Raw genomic sequence first — 14,411 nt, forward strand, 5'->3', positions numbered from 1 at the left:
TAAAATGTTTTATAAGGGTTAAAGGGATATGGTATTTGACTGGGAAGGGCTATAATTTATTATTTTATGACTAAATATGTCTGTGTGCATATACAGCGCTGGAAAAACTTAAGAAACCACTGCAAAAATTATCAGTTTCTCTGGTTTTATTATTTATAGGTATGTGTTTGAGTAAAATTAACATGTTTGTTTTATTCTATAAACTAGGGACGTTTCGCCCCAATTCCAAATAAAATATTGTCATTTAGAGCATTTGCAGAAAATGACAACTGGTCATAATAACAAAAAAGATACAGTGTTTTCAAACCTCAAATAATGCAAAGAAATCATATTCATATACATTTTGAAACAACACAATATAATTTTTTAACTTAGCATAAGTTTAGAAATCAGTATTTGGTGGGAAACCCTGATTTTCAATCACAGCTTTCATGCTTCTTGGCATGATCTCCACCAGTCTTTCACATTGCTGATGGGTAACTTTATGCCACTCTTGGCACAAAAATTAAATAGGGTTAAGATCTGGAGATTGGGCTGGCCATTATAAGAGGTCGATTTAATGATCCTCAATCCACACCTTGATTGACCTGGCTGTATGGCATGGATCATTGTCCTGCTTGAAAAAATAATATTCAGAATTGGGAAATATTGTCAGAGCAGGACGACGCAAGTTTTCTTCCAGGATAATCGTGTACGTCGCTTGATTAATGTGCCCTTCACCTTTTACTCAAACACATACCTATAAATAGTAAAACCAGAGAAACTGATAATTTTGCAGTAGTCTTTTTTTCCAGCGCTGTATATGTCTATATATGTATAGACATGTGTACTTATGTGTTTATATGTGTAGATATGTAATACACATACACACACACACATATATATATATATATATATATATATATTCATGTATATACATACATACACATAGATATATACACTTTGGAGACCTTTCCACTCAAACACCTTTATAAACATGAAAAATCATTTTTATTCATTTTTTTAAATATTTTAATGTGTTTTACTGTGTTATTAATAGAAATCCTATATAATAAAAGGCCAAGTGTGTTTGTCCGAAGCTGTCATGCGCAGTAGACAGCACAGCATGAGGACAAACACACCTGGCCTTTGAGAGTCCCTAAGTCTCTGCTCTGCAGTGCGAGCAGAAGTGTCCGTGACCGAGCGTGGCCGGGAGCGTGGCCGAGCGTGAAGGTGGTGTGGCCGAGCGCGAGGGCTTCGGGGGCGTGGCCGAGCGTGAAGGGGCGGGGTCAGACGGGCCGTGAAAGGCTGTGCAGTTTGAGAGCTCAAAACAGCTCAAAAGAGGGGAGAGAGGGGGTAGGGAAAAGATAAGAAAGGTGAGAGAGAGATCAAGAGGGGAGAGAGAGATCAAGAGGGGAGATAAAAAGAGCACAAGAGAGGGAGCAAAAGAGAGGGGGAGAGACAGCAAAAGAGAGTGGAGGGAGAGCAAAAGAAAGGGGACAGAGAGATTAAAAGAAAGGGGGGAAGAGAAAGAGAGGGGGAGGGGGGAGAGAGAGAGAGGGGGAGGAGAGAGAGAGAGGGAGGAGAGAGAGAGAGGGGAGGAGAGAGAGAGAGATGGGGGAGAGAGAGAGGGGTGGGAGAGAGAGAGGGGAGAGAGAGAGAGGGGGAGGGGGAGTGAGAGAGAGAGGGGAGGGGGAGTGAGAGAGAGAGGGGAGGGAGGGAGAGAGAGAGGGGAGGGGGAGAGAGAGAGGGGAGGGGGAGTGAGAGAGAGAGGGGGAGGGAGAGAGAGAGGGGAGGGGGAGTGAGAGAGAGGAGGGAGAGATAGAGAGAGGGGAGAGAGGGGAGGGAGAGAGAGAGGGGAGGGAGAGAGAGAGGGGAGGGAGAGAGAGAGGGGAGGGGGAGGGAGAGAGAGAGGGGGAGAGAGAGAGGGGGGAGATAGAGAGGAGAGAGAGGAGAGAGAGGGGAGAGAGAGAGGGGGAGAAAGAGAGAGAGGGGGAGAGAGAGAGAGGGGGGAGAGAGAGAGAGAGGGGGGAGAGAGAGAGATAGAGGGGAGAGAGATAGAGGGGAGAGAGATAGAGGGGAGAGAGAGAGAGATAGAGGGGAGAGAGAGAGATAGAGGGGAGAGAGAGGGGGAGAGAGAGAGAGAGGGGGAAGAGAGAGAGGGAGAGAGAGACAGGGGAGAGAGAGAGCGCAAAAGAGAGGAGGGAGAGAGAGCGCAAAAGAGAGGGGTGAGAGAGCGCAAAAGAGAGGGGGAGAGAGAGCACAAAAGAGAGGGGGAGAGAGAGAGTGCAAAAGAGGGGGGGAGAGAGAGAGCGCAAAATAGGGGGGGGAGAGAGAGAGCACAAAAGAGGGGGAGAGAGAGAGCGCAAAAGAGGGGGGGAGAGAGAGAGCACAAAAGAGGGGGGATAGAGAGAGCGCAAAAGAGGGGGGATAGAGAGAGCGCAAAAGAGGGGGGGAGAGAGAGCGCAAAAGAGAGGGGGAGAGATAGCGCAAAAGAGAGGGGGAGAGAGAGAGCGCAAAAGAGAGGGGGAGAGAGAGAGCGCAAAAGAGAGGGGGAGAGAGAGAGCGCAAAAGAGAGGGGGGAGAGAGAGAGCGCAAAAGAGAGGGCGGAGAGAGAGAGCGCAAAAGAGAGGGGAGAGAGAGAGCTCAAAAGAGAGGGGGGAGAGAGATCTCAAAAGAGAGGGGGAGAGAGAGCAAAAGAGAGGGGCAGGGAGAGAGCGCAAGGGGTGGGACCGCTGTACCCTGCAAAAAATGGCCCGTGTGAACGGGCTTTAGGACTAGTATTTAATATTCCAATGTTCTTCACTTAGAAGAAAATTATAATTTTATTTGTAAATATTTATTTCTATATCTATCTGTATATATTCATATAGATTTATAGGTATATATATATATATATATATATATTTAAAAACAAAATATAATTTTCTTCTTTGTGAAGAACATTGGAATGTTAAATATGCATAGCTACCTTCGGCTTTAGCGATGTAGGTCTATGAATGTTGGGTTAGTGCTGACTTTTGGCTTGTGATCTAACCTAGCTGATTCTGACCTTTGCTTTATTCTAGACTCCTCTTCTAGATATTGCTTCTGCAAAGATTACTGTACCCGTACCTCTGTTATTACAGATCACATCATGGGGCCTATCCAGTATGTTAGGATAGATGTATCTATAATAACCTTTATAATTACAAACCCATATTTTTTCACTTGGAAGGGTAAGAACAAATTTTAGAAATTCAGAAACAATTTAAACAAAAACTGTGTCTGTCTTTATTTCAGGTTGCCAAGCAACAAAATGTGATTGTTTTCAAGGGGGTGATTCTTTTCAATACCCACTGTAGATAACATTGTGCTCACTCCCGTGGAGTTACCTAGGAGTTAGCACAGATTGGCTAAAATACAAGTCTGTCAAAAGAACTGGAAAAGGGGGCAGTCTGCAGAGGCTTAGATACAATGTTCTAACAGAGGTAAAAAGTTTATTAACAATAGTGTTGGCTGTGCAAAACTGGGGAATGGATAATAAAGGGATTATTTATCTTTTTAAACAATAAACATTCTGGAGTAGGCTATTCATTTAAAGGAACATAAAAGTGCAAAAGTAGATGCTCTAATGTGTTAGTGCATTTTATTATTGAACTTTTGCTTGCATATAACTATGAGTTTAAACACACAGTGTGCTTCTCTGCTTCGGTATCTCTCACGCAGTCTCATGCATTGTCTCGTGCGCAGTTGGCATTCACTGACTTATCCTTCCTTACAGCCAGGTATTTTTTCTTTACTGCACATGACTGCATCGGACAAACATACCTGGCCTTTTATAATATAAGATACCTATCGATATAGATGATTATATATAGGTATAGATATATACAGATATATATATATATATATATATATATATGAATATCTATTTATAAATACTTTAAACGTATTCTGCTATGTTCAGAACATTGGAATGTGAAATATTTACAGTAAATACATAGTTAAATCTACAGTATCTCCCAAAAGTGAGTACACCCCTCACATTTTTGTAAATAGTTTATTATATCTTTTCATGTGACAACACTGAAGAAATGACACTTTACAATGTAAAGTAGTGAGTGTACAGCCTGTATCACAGTGTAAATTTGTTGTCCCCTCAAAATAACTCAACACACAGCCATTAATGTCTAAACCATTGGAAACAAAATTGAGTACACTCCTAAGTGGAAATGTCCAAATTGGGCCCAATTAGCCATTTTCCCTCCCCGGTGTCATGGGACTCGTTAGTGTTAAAAGGTCTCAGGTGTGAATGGGGAGCAGGTGTGTTAAATGTGGTGTTATTGCTCTCACACTCTCTCATACTGGTCACTGGAAGTTCAAAATGGCACTTCATGGCAAAGAACTCTCCGAGGATCTGAAAAAAGAATTGTTGCTCTACATAAAAATGGCCTAGGCTATAAGAAGATTGCCAAGACACTGAAAATGAGCTGCAGCACAGTGGGCAAGACCATACAGCGGTTTCATAGGATAGGGTCCACTCAGAACAGGCCTCGCCATGGTCGACCAAAGAAGTTGAGTGCACATGCTCAGCATCATATCCAGAGGTTGTCCTTTGGAAATAGACTTATGAGTGCTGCCAGCATTGCTGCAGAGGTTGAAGGGGTGGGGGGTCAGCCTGTCAGTGCTCAGACCATACGCCGCACACTGCATCAAATCAGTCTGCATGGATGTCATCCCAGAAGGAGGCCTCTTATAAACATGATGCACAAGAAAGCCTGCAAACAGTTTGCTGAAGACAAGCAGCTATATTTCATTGAGGGAACCATGAATGCCAACATGCACTGTGACATACTGAAGCAGAGCATGATCCCCTCCCTTCGGAGACTGGGCAGCAGGGCAATATTCCAACATGATAACGACCTCAAACACACCTCCAAGACGAGCACTGCTTTGCTAAAGAAGCTGAGGGTAAAGGTGATGGACTAGCCAAGCATGTCTCCAGACCTAAATCCTATTGAGCATCTGTGGGGCATCCTAAAACGGAAGGTAGGGGAGCGCAAGGTCTCTAACATCCACCAGCTCCGTGATGTCGTCATAGAGGAGTGGTAGAGGACTCCAGTGGCAACCTGTGAAGCTCTGGTGAACTCCATGCCCAAGAAAGTTAAGGCAGTGCTGGAAAATAATGGTGGCCACACAAAATATTGACACTTTGGGCCCAATTTGGACATCTCCACTTAGGTGTATACTCACTTTTGTTGCCAATGGTTTAGACATTAATGGCTGTGTGTTGAGTTATTTTGAGGGGGCAGCAAATGTACACTGTTATACAGACTGTACACTCACTACTTTACATTGTAGCAAAGTGTCATTTCCTCAGTGTTGTCACATGAAAAGATATAATAAAATATTTACCAAAATGTTAGGGGTGTACTCACTTTTGTGAGATACTGTATATACATACAAATACATCTTTAGCCATGTATCTGTATGCATCTCTTTGTTAAAGTGCTTTGGCAGCCTTTTTTTTCTAACACCAGAGATCTCATATCTTTGAGTCCTTATAACTTTTTTGTGCAATATTTGTTTGTAATAATTTTTATTAGATGGTGTTATTATGAGTGTAACTGTACTTTGTAACGTATTTTTTTTTTTTAATTATTTTTTTTATTGAGGTTGTGCGCATTATACAGCATCCATTGTAACATTATAGAACACAGACAATCAAGAGAAAATTACTCTTACAATAAGCTTTTAACAAACATAAAGCAACACGGTATATTATTATGAGTTAGCATTTTGAACCTCTATTTTATATTATGTCTACAATTGATTCCTCATTGACATTAGAGGTCACTTTTGGACCTGTGAAACTAAATTAAACTATAAAGAGGAAATTAGCTTTTGAAATGGTCACTCTTGGACCAGATTTGAAAATGGGGGGGGATAGTCAGCAGGCAAGAGCGATTGGAGGGGCGGAGCAAGATAAGAGAGTGTCATGTGAATTATGGTTAAACTTCAACTAACTTGTTGTCAGGGAGGTAGTTAAAGGGTAGCTTAAATGTGGGCCATATGATATGGAGTAACACGGGATTTGTGGGTGTATTGATGGGAATTTTCTAATAGGGGAATTATGTTGGACATGTCAGTTGGTGCTATTAAGAGGAGTTATATATTCTAATATTAGAGACAATTTAGGGCGTAGTTGGATATTCCATAATAAATTGGGTAGGGATAAGTATGTCCTATTCCCCATATATTTATTTATATCCAGCAGCATATACCATTGTACAGTTCAGCAACTTGCCGCACCACGCAGGGTGCCAAGTAAATAGTACATCAAAACAACAAAAGGAAGAAAAAAAAGAAAAAAAGAAGATGTACAACGGCTAGAGAAAAAGACAAAAAAAAATATAGCAATGATTTAGCATAATCAATTAAGTTTCATGCAATCAGCACATATATATTGCTGCTGTTTTTTCCTTTTTTTTTTAGACACATATATCACATACAAAAGAACCTTACAAAATAAGGGAAAGAGGGAAGAAAAAAAAAAAAAAAAAAAGGACCCCAATGCGCTGCCTCACCCAACGGGTCCCTCTCCGGCCTCTATATATCTGGGAATTCGTTATCAGCAATGGCAAGCTCTAAATATACCGTGCCCTTAGTTGTTTTCGAGTTTCTATGGGGTATGCTAAAATAATATTCTTCCATTTATGAAAGAAGCGCTTAATTTGAGATTCTGAGTTAATAGAAGTATCCATCTGTTCCATAATTATTAAATTTAATATTTTCTGTTTAAGTTCTACCAGATTGGGTACCTTTTTAGATTTCCAGTATTTCAGAATTAATAGTCTACACAATATTATTACCGCATTCAGCTGACGATTGTTTTGAAGTAGATTCTCATTATGGTTATCTACTAAAAAGAAAACCTGATTCTCTGTTATTCTAACTTGATTCGAGTTTACTACATTAAGCCAATAGTTTACCTTGTACCAGAATTTCTTTATTTTATAGCAACTCCAGAAGCAGTGACGTAAGTCTGCCTTTCTAATTTTACATTTATAGCAAAACGCCCCTGCCTCATCCCAATAGGCATGTATCTTAGGGGTGATGTAAGATCTATTTATTAATTTAAAGTGTGACTCTCTCCATGATGAGGAAAATATTGCAGTATCAGCTAATTGGACACTTTTCTGTACCGTCTCTGCTGTAACTTGCCAGGCCTGTGCAACCTTCTGAAGGTGACTCTGGCCCATGAGCCTTGAGACTGTCCTATAAAAAAAGGAAATGGAATATTTCCCCACCCTAAATAATTTAATTACTGGTTTCACCATACCCCAGTCCTCCTTACCATTACCTGTTATCATCAAAGTCTGTATATAATGACGTGCCTGTAAAAAGGCATAGAATTCATTTTTTCTGAGTCCAAACTCATTTTGCAAGTCAGCAAACGCCCTACATCTCCCTAGGTTGTGATCTATAATTTGGGATATGTACTTAAGCCCTTTCGATGCCCAATCTCTGAAAATTTTAGAGTCAATTGCCGGGATAAAACCTGGGTTGCCCGTTATATATAAATATTCCGAAAAATTGCTATTGACATTTATTTTTCCAAGTATTTTTTGCCAGGCCCTTATAACATTATAAATGCTAGGTATTTGCTTAACCTTGCGCGGGGAGCCATTAGCTGGACAGTGGAGGAGAGCCGTAAGCTCGTATGGGTGTACAAAATATTTTTCAAAATCATGTGATACGTAATACTCCGAATCCGTTAGCCAATCAAGTGCTATTTTTGATATTGTTATTAAGTTATAAATCTCTAAATCTGGTAACGCCATCCCTCCGTCCGCCCTAGCAAGTGTTATTGTCTTAAAGGCAACGGCTCTACGTTTATCTCCCCAGAAAAACTGCAGGCATGCTTGTTTAAATAAAGTTAAATCCTGACGCTTTATAAACAACGGTATATTTTGCATTAGGCACATCAGTTTTGGAAATATAATCATCTTAATCAAGTTTATTTTACCTGTTAACGATAATTTAAATTTAGCCCAGTTTTGGAGGTCTTTAAAAATTTTAGCAAAAAGCGGGGTATAGTTAAGACTATACCAGTCATTACTGTCTTTGGATAGTTTAATTCCCAAATAGGTAAATGCTTCGCCAGAATCTTTAAACTGAGAGCAGAGGTAAGAATTTGCTTGTTTCCTTAACCAGTAGATCTCTGACTTCATAGTATTTACTTTATAGCCTGAAAAGGCACTAAACTCGTGCAAGGTTAGTAAAAGCCTGGGAATATTTACTTGGGTATTGGATAAAAATATAAGCAGATCATCTGCATATAATAGTGTTGTAATCTGTCTTGTGTTAAATCTAATACCTTCAATCTCTTCTCTAAGGTGAATAGCCAATGGTTCTAATGCCAGATTGAATAAGTATGGGGATAAAGGGCAACCCTGTCTTGTACCTCGGGATAATTGAAAATTTTCCGTGATCCTATCATTAATTATAATAGCAGAATTGGGGTGAAGGTAAATTATCTTCACAAATTTTGCGATCGGGCCCTCAACTCCAAACCTATTAAGAGTAGTATACAAATGGTCCCAAGTGATGGAGTCGAAGGCCTTCTCTGCGTCTAGTGTTACTATTGCTGCATCAGATATTCTGTCTCTGTTTTTTTTCAGTGATATATTATGGTAGTGGTTCAAGATCAGTTGGATTTTCCTAATATTGCGTGATGAATTTCTGCCCGGCATAAAACCTACTTGATCCCTGTGGATAAGTGGGTCAATAGCTAGTTTAAACCTGCTTGCTATAATACTTGTCAGCATTTTATAGTCATTGTTTAAAAGCGAGATCGGTCTATAAGAACTTATATTTATTTAATTAATTTATTGATAGTGTAGTGTTAGGTTTAATTGTAACTTAGGTTAGGATTTATTTTACAGGTAATTTTGTAATTATTTTAACTAGGTAGCTATTAAATAGTTAAGAACTATTTAATAGCTATTGTACCTAGTTAAAATAAATACAAAGTTGCCTGTAAAATAAATATAAATCCTAAAATAGCTACAATATAATTATTATTTATATTGTAGCTATATTAGGGTTTATTTTACAGGTAAGTATTTAGCTTTAAATAGGATTAATTTATTTAATAAGAAATAATTTATTTAGTTAGATTAAAATTATATTTAATTTAGGGGGGTGTTAGTGTTAGGGTTAGACTTAGCTTTAGGGGTTAATACATTTATTAGAGTAGCGGCGAGGTCCGGTCGGCAGATTAGGGGTTAATACTTGAAGTTAGGTGTCGGCGATGTTAGGGAGGGCAGATTAGGGGTTAATACTATTTATTATAGGGTTTGCGAGGCGGGAGTGAGGCGGTTTAGGGGTTAATACATTTATTATAGTGGCGGCGAGGTCCGGTCGGCAGATTAGGGGGTTAATAAATATAATATAGGGGTCAGCGGTGTTAGGGGCAGCAGATTAGGGGTACATAGGTATAATGTAGGTGGTGGCGGTGTACGGAGCGGCAGATTAGGGGTTAATAATAATATGCAGGGGTCAGCGATAGCGGGGGCAGCAGATTAGGGGTTAATAAGTGTAAGGTTAGGGGTGTTTAGACTCGGGGTTCATGTTAGGGTGTTAGGTGCAGACTTAGGAAGTGTTTCCCCATAGGAAACAATGGGGCTGCGTTAGGAGCTGAACGCTGCTTTTTTGCAGGTGTTAGGTTTTTTTGCAGCTCAAACTGCCCCATTGTTTCCTATGGGGGAATCGTGCACGAGCACGTTTTTCAAGCTGAGCGGTAAATATGTCTTTATGCTCCCTTTTTGGAGCCTAACGCAGCCCTTCAGAGAACTCTAAATACCAGCGTTATTTAAAAGGTGCGGGGGGGGGGAAAAAACACGCGTAGCTAACGCACCCCTTTGGCCGCAAAACTCTAAATCTAGGTGTAAGAAAGTTACCTGCAAGCTTTGTTGTATTTGATAATTTGTGAAAATGTAATGTGAACAGCTTAGCAAAGATTCTGACCCTTAGATACTTTCCATGCATTCGAAGCTGAGGTACTAACATGTACACATTTTTTGCTAGTCATGCAGTTTTATGAGGACTCCCATCCCTAACTGAAATGTGCTACAAAAGCTTTAGATATTTTTTGCACAGCTGCAGGTGGTTATACTATGCAATTCTAGTTATTGAGGGTATTGCAAATGTTGATCATTTGTAAGACTCTGGGTAAAATAACAAGTCTATTCAGACTGTGCTTTGAACATTACAGACAAACAAAACATTTGAGGCAGGTTTGCAGTAAAAGAACAGACTGATTTCATGAAGTCAGGGCAAGACAGAAACATACTAATGATAAGTTACAAAAGAATTTCTCTTGTACAAAAACTATGTTTTATTTCAATTTTCTCTTGCAGCTGCTTGTCTGTACAATCAGACTAAATAGGATAAATGTATATTAAACACAAAGATAAACATTCCTCTAAATACTGATGGATAGAGAGGGCACAGTAACAAAAAGAAAGTTTAAAGACACAAATTATGCACAAAAAGTAGCAAAACTATTAATGACGCGTATCCCCGAGCATGTATTGTACAGCTATGGTGGAGCAGGTCGCCTCCTGTCCACTCAATTATTGTTGCAATCTAGAGTTAATAGTATTACTAAATTTAAACAATTATTATCGATATTGGGCTAGATTACAAGTGGAGTGCTAAATATAGCTTGTGCGCAAGCGATATTAGAGCTCTGCTGAGTAATACCAACCTCGTTCTCATGCTGTCAGAGATGACTTTAGAACCTAAGCGTAGCGAAGGGGTAAGTAGCGCAGCAATTACAGCATTTTTAAATATATATGTATATGCCGCTAAGTTTTCTGAGCGCTAATTGCTACTCCGAGCACGCGGTAGCAATAACCAGCCACTTGTAATGGCTGGCTAATTATCATGAGCCCGCACATTTGTCTGTTTGTGGGCGTGTGGTAATTTAGCGCTTCACTTATGATATGACAACAATGTAATAATGGATTCATGGAATAGACTTGATAGAGAACAAAAGAGGGAACCGAGGAGCACACCCAAGAAGAGCAAGATTATTGCATTGTGTCCTTGTTTCTTTAGTGCTGGTGAAAGCCAGAATGATAGTTCAGCAGATCATGTAGATTCATAGAATGGTAGGTAGGCAGGTAGGTGGCTTTCTGTTATTGCTTGGAGGTTATCTACGTTAAAAATATAATGGAGAGACAGGAATTTGTTACTTATTGTGAGAATTTTTGAGCTTCTAAACTGTGAGAAGTTCAAGGTTGGGAAAAATGCTGCTAGAACCAAGCAGCAGCAACAGAGATAGTGAGAGCAGATAATAGTGTTTGTTTATGCACAGAAGTTGCTTAGATTGAAAAGGGTATGTTGGGTTATGATCTAAGAAAGCAATGGAACACATATGACCAGTGTAAAAAAGAGAAGAGATTTTCAGATGTGAAAAGCTTTTGTGAATTAATGGCAGGACTGTTAATTTGGTAACATTAGAAACAGTTGTTAATAATATAAAAAGGCTGTACCGTTCTGTGATATATGAGGTTTATTTATTAAACTAAAATGCCAATGAGCCCCAGTTCTTTAGTTTTCAAGGATACGTTTAGTTCCCCAAATTGTAATTCTCAGTGTGCCACATGATATGCTAATATAAGTTTTACATAAACCAAAGCACAAAAAATTATAAGGGTCAGATAAGCACATAATCAGTTTCTCTTAACAATGATAATGGCAACTCTCAAGGAGAAAAAGTATATCTGGGTAGGAAGTATAACACATTCAAATTAGTTCACAATGATCAGAAAAACAAACTTTCCTCTAGACACTAATAATTAATAAAAATGAAGACATGGAAAGGCAGAAACTATAGGCAAGAGACACATAAAATTTAAAATATATGTGGCAAAAGAACAACAATGCAAGGTTTAATGAAGATGATATAAGGTTAAAAGTAGCAATGGAAACCGGCAGTGATTATACTAATAAACAATTAACAGATTATGGACTAGATTACAAATGGAGTGGTAGTTTGCACTCCTGCTTGGGCATTAACTTGGCTAGACCGATGTGTTTTTGAATGTCGGGTAGCATGCATATTACAAAACGTTTTTGCTTGCACGCTAACCAGACACACCCAAAAACGCCATACTTCAAATATCGCAACTGTGTTAACGTATTCCCATAGACTTGCAGCGTGAAAAGTGGAAAAAACTTGCACACTAACCCAACATAAAATATTAAAATTTTACATTCCAATGTTCTTCACATAGAATGTTAGGTTTATTAATAAATACATATTTATATGGGGGGGGGGTTGGTAAAATATACAACCTCAATTCTGAAAAAGTTGGGACAGTATGGAAAATGCAAAAAAACAAAAAAACAAGTAATTTGAAAATTCATTTCACTCTGTACTATATTGAAAACACATTCGGCTAGATTACGAGTTTTGTTGGTAAAAAACTTGCGTTGCTAACGAGCCTTTTTTTTCCAGCGCTCACTTTAAACAACGCTGGTATTACAAGTTTTCTGAATGGCTGCGTTAGCCTCAGAAAAGTGAGCGTTGAGCAAATTTAGTGCCACTTCTCACTGTAATACCAGCATTCCTATGGGAAAATACTTTCTAATTCTATACCTAACACCCTAACATGAACCCGGAGTCTAAACACCCCTAATCTTACACTTATTAACCCCTAATCTGCCGCCCCCAACATCCTTGAGACCTGCATTATATTATTAACCCCTAATCTGCCGCTCCAGACACCACCGCCACCTACATTATACCTATTAACCCCTAATCTGCCGCCCCCAACGTTGCCGCCACCTACATACAATAATTAACCCCTAATCTGCTGCCCCAACATCGCTGCTACTATATTAAATGTATTAACCCGTAAACCTAAGTCTAACCCTAACCCTAACACCCCCCTAACTTAAATCTATTTTTAATAAATCTAAATAAAATTACTATAATTAAATAAATTATTCCTATTTAAAACTAAATACTTACCTATAAAATAAACCCTAATATAGCTACAATATAACTAATAGTTACATTGTAGCTATTTTAGGATTTATTTTTATTTTACAGGCAAGTTTGTATTTATTTTAACTAGGTACAATAGTTATTAAATAGTTATTAACTATTTAATAACTACCTAGCTAAAATAAAGACAAAAGTATCTGTAAAATAAACCCTAACCTAAGTTACAATTACACCTAACACTACTCTATAATTAAATTAATTAACTAAACTACCTACAATTAAATTCAATTAAATTAAATAAACTAAATTACGAAAAAAAAATATTAAATTACAGAAAATAAAAAAGAAATTACAATATTTTAAACTAATTACACCTAATCTAATCCCCCTAATAAAATAAAAAGCCCCCCAAAATAATAAAATTCCCTACCCTACACTAAATTACAAATAGCCCTTAAAAGGGCCTTTTGCGGGGCATTGCCCCAAAGTAATCATCTCTTTTACCAGCCCTTAAAAGGGCTTTTTGCGGGGCATTGCCCCAAAGTAATCAGCTCTTTTACCTGTAAAAAAAAGAAATACAATACCCCCCCAACATTACAACCCACCACCCACACACCCCTACTCTAAAACCCACCTGATCAACCCTTGAAAAAACCTAACACTACCCAATTGAAGATCACCCTACCTTGAGCCGTTTTCACCCAGCCGGGCACCAGTGGTCATCCGATGGTGCAGAAGAGGACTTCCGGACTGGCAGAAGTCTTCATCCTATCCGGGCAGAAGAGGACATCCGGACCGGCAGACATCTTCATCCAAGCGGCATCTTCTATCTTCATCCATCCGACGAGGAACGGCTCCATCTTGAAGATCTCCAGCACAGAGGTCTTCGCATTCTTTTGGCTGATCCAGTCCAATTGACCTCGCATTCTATTGGCTGATCCAATCAGCCAATCGGATTGAACTTTAATCCGATTGGCTGATTAAATCAAATAATCTGATTTTTCCTACCTTAATTCCAATTGGCTGATAGAATCCTATCAGCCAATCGGAATTCAAGGGACGCCATCTTCGATGACGTAATTTAAAGGACCAGCCATTCATCGGGTAGTCGTCGGCCTAGAAGGATGTTCCGCGCCGGAGGTCTTCAAGATGGAGCCGTTCCTCTTCCTAACATCGGACGAGGAACGGCTTGTGATGTGTTTGTGATGTGGGGGGCCTCGGTTTAGGGGTTAATAGGTAGTTTATGGGTGTTAGTGTACTTTGTTGCACTTTAGTTAAGAGCTTTATGTTCTGGCGTTAGCCCATAAAACTCTTAACTACTGACTTTTATATGCGGTAGGAGTCTTGGAGGTAGAGGCTGTACCGCTCACTTCTTCCAAGACTTGTAATACCAGCGTTAGGCAAATCCCATTAAAAAGATAGGATA

Source organism: Bombina bombina, chromosome 5 (genome assembly GCF_027579735.1).
Source record: "Bombina bombina isolate aBomBom1 chromosome 5, aBomBom1.pri, whole genome shotgun sequence".
Taxonomy (NCBI): Eukaryota; Metazoa; Chordata; class Amphibia; order Anura; family Bombinatoridae; genus Bombina; species Bombina bombina.